This window comes from Galeopterus variegatus, unplaced genomic scaffold (genome assembly GCF_000696425.1).
Source record: "Galeopterus variegatus unplaced genomic scaffold, G_variegatus-3.0.2 Scaffold1164, whole genome shotgun sequence".
NCBI lineage: Eukaryota > Metazoa > Chordata > Mammalia > Dermoptera > Cynocephalidae > Galeopterus > Galeopterus variegatus.
In genome coordinates this window covers 352,657-360,081 of record NW_007727275.1, presented here as the reverse complement: position 1 = coordinate 360,081, position 7,425 = coordinate 352,657, and positions in this window count along the sequence as shown.

Sequence of the window (7,425 nt, the reverse complement as noted above, 5' to 3'; positions counted from 1 at the left end):
TTGCAGTGTCCTTTTTTATATATGCTTAATTTTAACTGATTATTGAGTACATTATCCATATCCCATGGTCATTTATTCAATGGATATAGTTTGTTAGATTGTTTACCCTATTCTTAAATAATTAGCTTATCTGATAAGAACATAACAAATTGAGTTGGTGTGCTACTCACCTGAACAGGTGCAGCACCTGCTTTCTCACCTAGTCCTGGCTGTTGATCAGTGTTTAGCTTTATTGATGTGCAAATTTTATCACTTTAATGAGAACTTTGGAAGAGACTAAAGTCCATGAAATTTGGTAGCTGAATAAGCATAAGGTTTGTTTTGGTGGCCTATCTCCAGCAAAGCCCCAGATATCTGCTTAGGCCTAATAATTCTACCCCTGATCTAATTATGCCATTTGCCTCTAAGACCTGGTAAAGAAGCAGAATAAGGTAGTTGATGATACTTCTTTATTCGTTCAACCAGCATTTACCACATGGCCAGTAAGTGCCAGGTACTGTGCCAGGTACTGTGCCAGGGACACAATGGCAATATAGTTGGAATGTGGCCTAAGGAAATTCATGTCTAATGAGACCCAGCTAAGTAAACAGGTGATTCTGATAGACACATTCATTCCAAGAAAAGGGAAAATGCTATAGAAATGCATAAGACAAGATGGTGTTATGGACTGAATTGTATCCCCTCCAATTCATATGTTGAAGACCTAATCCCCAATGTGACTATATTTAAAAATAGGGCTCTTAGGTGATAATTAAGTTTAAACAAGATCATATGGGCGGGGTCTTAATCCTATAGGCCTGGTGGCTTTATAAGAAGAGAAAGAGCTCATTCTCCCCTCCTGTTGTCCCCCAAGGGGCACACACCAAAGAAAGACTATGTGAGGACACAGCAAGAAGGTGGCTCTCTGTGACCTGAAAGAAGTCCCTTACCAAAACCCTACCATGCTGGCACCCTAATCTCAAACTTTCAACCTCCAGAACTGTGCAAAAATAAATCTCTGTTGTTTAAGCCACTCAAGTCTATAATATTTTGTTATGGCAGTCCAAAGTGACTAGTGCAGATGATGGTAGGTGATAATGGTTGAATATTCCCTCTAAAACTAATGTTGGAACTTAATCCCCAATGTGGTATTTGAAATGTGGGACCTTTAAAAGGTGATTGGATCATGAGGACTGTGCCTTCATGAAAGGATTAATCCATGCAAGGATTATTGGGTTAATGATTTAATGGGTTATCAGAGAGTAGACTGGAAGCTTTATAAGGAGAGCAAGTGAATGTAGAAAGCACTCTTGCTTAGCCCTCATTATGTGATACCTGTGCTGCCTCAGGAATCTGCTGAAAGCCCCGCCAAGTAGAAGGTCCTCACCAGATGTGCCCCCTGGACCTTGGACTTCCCAGCCTCCAGAACTGTAAGATGTAAATTTTATTTCTTTATGCTTTACCAAGATTCAGGTATTGTTATAAGCAAAAAAAAACTGACTAAGACAGTAGGGAAATCTTCACTAAACGGAAGAGTATAAATTGAAATTTGAAAGACTAGGAGGCATTAGCATAACCAAGTCATGTAAAGATAATAAAAATGAGCAAAGCTTTTATCTCAAGATCAAACGTTTCTGTAATTCATCATGGTATATGTCATGAAGCAACATATCTTTGCTTTAGACGAATTTGAGAGTAACCCATAATACACTGATTTTCAAGAAGGAATCGGTAAATGATTTTGTCCTTCTAGTGCATTTTTGCACTGTAGTTGTTCATCAGCACCATGTTGCTACATGCAAGGCCTTTTTGTGTAGTCTCCAAAAGCATAGTTTCTATAATGAGATTGCCTGGGTTCAAATCCCTACTTTCTGTTTCCAGCTGTGAGTCTTCAGAAAATTTGTTTACCTTTGTGTGCTTAAATTTCTTCATATGTTAAGTGAGGGATATTAATACTGCTTACCTCGAAACATTAAGATGATTAAATGAGATGAAACAAAAGAAATTATTTAGTGAAATATTACCAGACCACACAGAAAATGTGGGATTAGCAAATCTTGAGAGTGAAACATTTAAAAAACTTATCAAAACATTTTAGGGATGGCTTGTTAGCTCAGTTGGTTAGAGAGCAGTGTTATAGCATCAAGGTCAAGAGTTCGGATTCCCATACTGGCCAGCTGCCAAAATAAAAACAAACAAAAAGAAATTTTAAATGTGTGTAACTGATACTGAATAAAGTTAATCTGATTCACTGTCATTTAGAATAAAACTCAGTTTTAAAGGGAAAAATAATTCTCAGTAAAGGTTGTCTTTGCCAGATTTTGCCATCTTAGTCTAAAAAAAAAAGCTTGGTGTTTATAGTCTTGGGGTACCGTCCCTGGTACTTAGCACTTTACTAGGTACTTGATTTGATTTCCATCATGAAGAGGTTTTGATCCCCAGTAGAGGGCAGCAAAATACATGCATACACACACACACAAATACACACACAGACACACACACACAGAGGCAAAACTCTGATAACCTTTTTCTCATTATATTAATCACATAACCTATCATTATATATCTTTAGCCTAAAGATTTTCTCATTTTTGTAAGTATGGTTAGATTTATTTCCTTAAAACTTACTCCAAAGCAAATAAAAATACTGTTTTCATAAATTGAACACCTAAATTGTGTTTAATGAAGTCGTTTATATTTTGATGCCTTGCCTGCCTGTTTCACCTTTGTATCAAGGTGTACCTTTATTAAAGTGCTCTGGCTAGGAGTTTTGATTAATTCTTCTGATTTAACTTTATTGTCAAAGAAGAGGTTCAAAGCTCATGCCTGGTAATCCTCAATTACAGATTTGGGCCATTGTCTAGGGGTACTTTTTTTAGCTGCGTTGTGCCTGGCGGAGGCAGAAAGCTGTCCTTACCATTATCTAGAGGTTATAATGAATAGTCAAAGGACAAGTCACCATAATCCTGGCACAACAAATTGTACAAAATGTCAAGGTCAGCAGCTTTGTGTCTAAAGTTAAGAACCTCATCTTTGAGGATTATGGGAGCAGAATAGGGAATACAAATAAAACCTCAAATTAAGAGTCTTTTCAGTAGTTTTAAGAGAGAAGACCAGAAACCAACCCACACTTTAGTTAAATTGAGTTGCACAGGTTTCTCTTTGGAATGTTTTAACAAAACTTTACTTTAAAAGCTCCATAGAAAATTTTATTTTGCCCAAATACACATTTAGAATAAGGAACTGTTAGGTTCAGGGAGGACCACTTAAGATGGTGCCACCCAAAGATACTCAAAATGGTGGTTCTTGCTCTACAGGACTTCCCTGTAAAATAAAAAGACAAAGGAACTCATAACCACAGCAGAATTCCATGCCAGAGATCCCCTCTGAAACCCTATTTTACATACTAAGGGAACCAATAATTGCAAACCTAACAATCACCTAACTAACATAAGTCCTCAACAACTCCCATTGGATATTTCATTTAACTCCTCATTACCATAAGCAATGGCCAATCAGAACAACACAACTCACCGCAAGAAGAAATATAAGCCCAATCCCCAGGGGTGAGGGGAGGCTAGGTTCTGTACCTATACCTCCACCGTGCTCCCTGTGCCAATAAACTCCTTCTAGCCTGACATCATCAGGTACCAATTCTTTCTGAACCTTTCAGGAACATTACTGTAATGTTAAGCCACTAAGTTATTCCCAGATTATGCCTTCCCTAAAGTAGGTGTTCACAGAGGAATTTTGAATAGACAGATAGATTTCAAAAGTCCCATATTGATATCTTAGATTAAAAATAACGTGAAATAGCTGACTGAGGGATCATGAATAAGGCAAGAACTAAGAAGCAATGAAAGTGTTTTTCCATCATGTCCATAATTCAGTTGCCATTTCAAAATAATATTAAAAAATGAGATTTGGGGAGTGTCTAGAGCTCTTATTGACATTAAAGTTGAAATTATGACATAAGCCATTTTGACAGAAAAAAAAAAAAAGTAAAAAGAGTCCTGTGACATGACTTTGGGTGAATCTCAATCTTTTTTTTTTAACTATAAAACAGAAGGTTTAAGTTACTGTGTTTTTCAACCCTGCCTGACTGTACTAGAACTACCGAGGGAGCTTTTGAAAAATACCCTTGCTTGGGCTCCAGCCAGAGGTTCTGGTGTAATTGGTTTGCCTTCAGGCAGAAGAAATAGCTTGTACAAGGTCTAAGCTGGAGAACACAGCCCAGTGGGAGTGAAAGTAATCCTATTTTTGGTGTTTTAGAAAGCTGATGGGGGCAGGGAGGGGTGTTGGCAAAAGATGAGAGTAAAGATATTGGGTGTGGGAAAGGGGATGGAGAGGGAAGGAGGAGATATCAAAGAATCTTGGAGGATTTTAAGAAGGAAATAGCATGAAGACATTTGCATTTTAGGAAGATCACTCTGGCTGCAGGGAGAATAGATGAAACCAGACAAGATTGTAAGTGGAGAATCGAATTAAATGTTACAGTGGTGCAGAGGATGATGGTGAAAATAAGAGAGGCTCAGACAGAAGCAGAAGGGATAGGAAAAAAAGACCATCAATTTGTTAGATCTACTACAATCATGGGTAACTCCCAGAATGTCTGCACTGCATCCTCAGTGACTTAAAAAAGATAAAAGCTTACTGTTATGAAGTGTGAAATAAATGTATGAACCAAACTTTTTAGGCTTTGCATCTGGTTGTGGGACATGGGATAAGGCTGCGTAGGGGCCAAAGGAAAACTTGACCCGTAAAAGTTCATTAATAAAAATCACTGGCAAATTTAGATCAATAGGAAGAAAAGACATATCAAATTTTATTATTTAACATTCTGGGGGAAGGCAGAATATGGGGAAATCACAAGAGAGTAATGTCCCAAATGTGCCAGTGGGGAGGGTGAAAAGCTTATATACCAGTGTTCATGAGAGAGGGAGGATGGGAGGAGGTAGAAGCCCCAGAACAATGGCCTGAGACCAGCTTTCCCTGAAGGTCTGGGGAGAGGTGTTGTCGCAGTTGAAAGAAGGAAGTCAGAAGTTAAAGTTAGGCAGAGGCACCTAGTATGCAAACGAAAATACTTCAGGTAATCTCACAGCTGCTCTCAGAAAGAATAGACAGTAGCAAAAGGAGGGACGTCTCAGAGGAAGCTGTAAGAAAATAATCTAAGTGATTCATTTTCAGAAAGGGGTCGCTGAACAGATAAAGTTCTTCTTCAGATGGTAATGAGTTACCAGCCCTTAATTGTTTACTTCAAATGGATTAAGTTGTCCTCGAGATGGTAATGAGTTAATAGCCCTCTATTGTTCTCTTCATTTCCTAATGTTTCACCTTTCACAGGGTTTTGGGTGGGCCTTTTTTGCAGGCTTGTACTGAGCCCTCAGACAAAGAAATTTCCTACAAGGGGGTAGTAAATTGGGATACTCTTAGACATCATCTGCGAAGATTGTGCACCCCTACGACTCTCAGCCAATGAGGAGGCGGGGGCAGAGTCTTGCACACTAGGAAATAAATTGCTTGTTGTAGCCCTTTTCCGTGTGCCTGCCCGTCAGACACCCGAACCTTGCAAGGCCGTAATTAAAGTCTTGCTTCACTGTACCTTGTGTCTCTGGTACCCTTGGATGACCCTCTGACACCCTTGGATGGGTGAGGGCGTTTCTCACAATTGAAGCATGGGTGTTTGCATTTACAGTTGTAAATTTCTTTCCACAAACAGCCTTCTAGCCAATCTTGTTTTTCCAGTCTTTCTGAATTAGCCATCTTGACATATGTCAAAGAAATATGTTTTGGGGCCAAAATATTTTGCTTTCCCCCACTTGTCTGCAGAGCTCAGGGTTGTATCTTTGAGGGAACTCTCTTGAAAATGTTGGCAGGGTCAGAGTGAATACTGCGGCCTGAAATGTGAATGTGAAGATAATCATTTCAGGCTTTGGCTCGCGCAAAACATACCAGCTTGTTTTCGTACTCTACCTCTGATAGTGACTAGAAGTCTTCACTCTCAAGTGAGATGAATCTGTTTCTCTTTCTCTTTGATGCTTAAGGATTCAAGAGAATATTATTTTACTTGTGCTGTGATCCTTTAGGAACATCTAAGGTTTGAAGTGCAGTGGTATTTATCAACAGCACAGGTGTAAGAGTGTGATGGATGGGTTTTCTTTTTATGATGTGGACACTACAGTAAAGCAGACTATGATGAGGACCCAAAAGTCTATGTATTGGGTATCATCTTGGCTGGACAAGCTTAATAAATCAAATTACTTGCTAAGATAAAAGAACACATCCAATCTCCCCAGATCATATTCTAGGAGGAAACACCAAAGCCCTGAAACCAGAAATGGTAAATAGAAATTTTTAGAGCCAAATTCCAGCAATCATTTAGTGGTTGCCTGGTGGAGTACTAAATTTAATTTAGATGTGATTTTCCCTGCCGTAAGGATAAAGTGGTGAGATTAAGGGGGTTGGGAAGTAGAGGAGAAAATGACATCTGTGGGTGGTGGTTGAATTTAGAAAAAAATCTATTTGAAACTGATTTTTCCATCTGTGACTTCTTTTAGGAATTTTGGAGCAACAAACTTGAATTTGTAACTTTCACAATGCTTTTATTGACCTTGGAATTAACTGTATAAAGTATGTAAATTTTATGCATTTTACACATTAAAGAAACTCAGATGCAGATTTTTCACAGTTAGGTAGGAATTAGGGGAACAGCAAGGATCAAACCTAAATCTATCTCCAAAGTATCATCTTTCTTCATACTTGAGCTAAAAACTGAGTTTTTCTAAGCCTTTTTATTCCCATTTAAGTGATTTCCCCCTTTTTCTCTTTATGGTGAATTTAGTGATAAAAAAATTCTTAAAATAAAGCTCCGAGCGCACCTTAAGACTTATTAAAAAGGGGAGGCCACAATGTCCAGCTCACCTGTTAGTTGATTGTGGTTACCCTACAAGGCTCTTAGTGATAACTTCTTTCTCTGGAAATATAATAAAACAGAGATATTTTCAGATCCAGAGATTAAGAAATGTATTTAATAAATCCTTCTGAATGACAAGTCAAGAAATGGTAGGCACTAAGAAAATTAGAAGTGTTAGATGTACTTTCAGAAATACTGTCAGAAATTAATTTTCTTACAACTCATTAAATTTTTGTATGAGAGGGCTGGCCAGTTCAACTGGTTAGAGCATAGCCTTATACCACCCAGGTCACAGGTTCGGATCCCTGTACTGGTCAGCTGCCAAAAAACCCCCACATTTGTTGGACAATTTAACCTTTTGAGAGTTGCTCAGTGCTTTAGAAGAAAATGATCGTTTGGTCCTTTCCCAATTGAGGGACAAAAGGAAAAAGGGAAAGCTTGTTTGGTAGGAAGTGGCTCGCTAGAAAGAGCATGTTAAGGGACACCCCAACCCCTACTGACCTTAACATATGCATTCTGCTTCTGTACAAGTC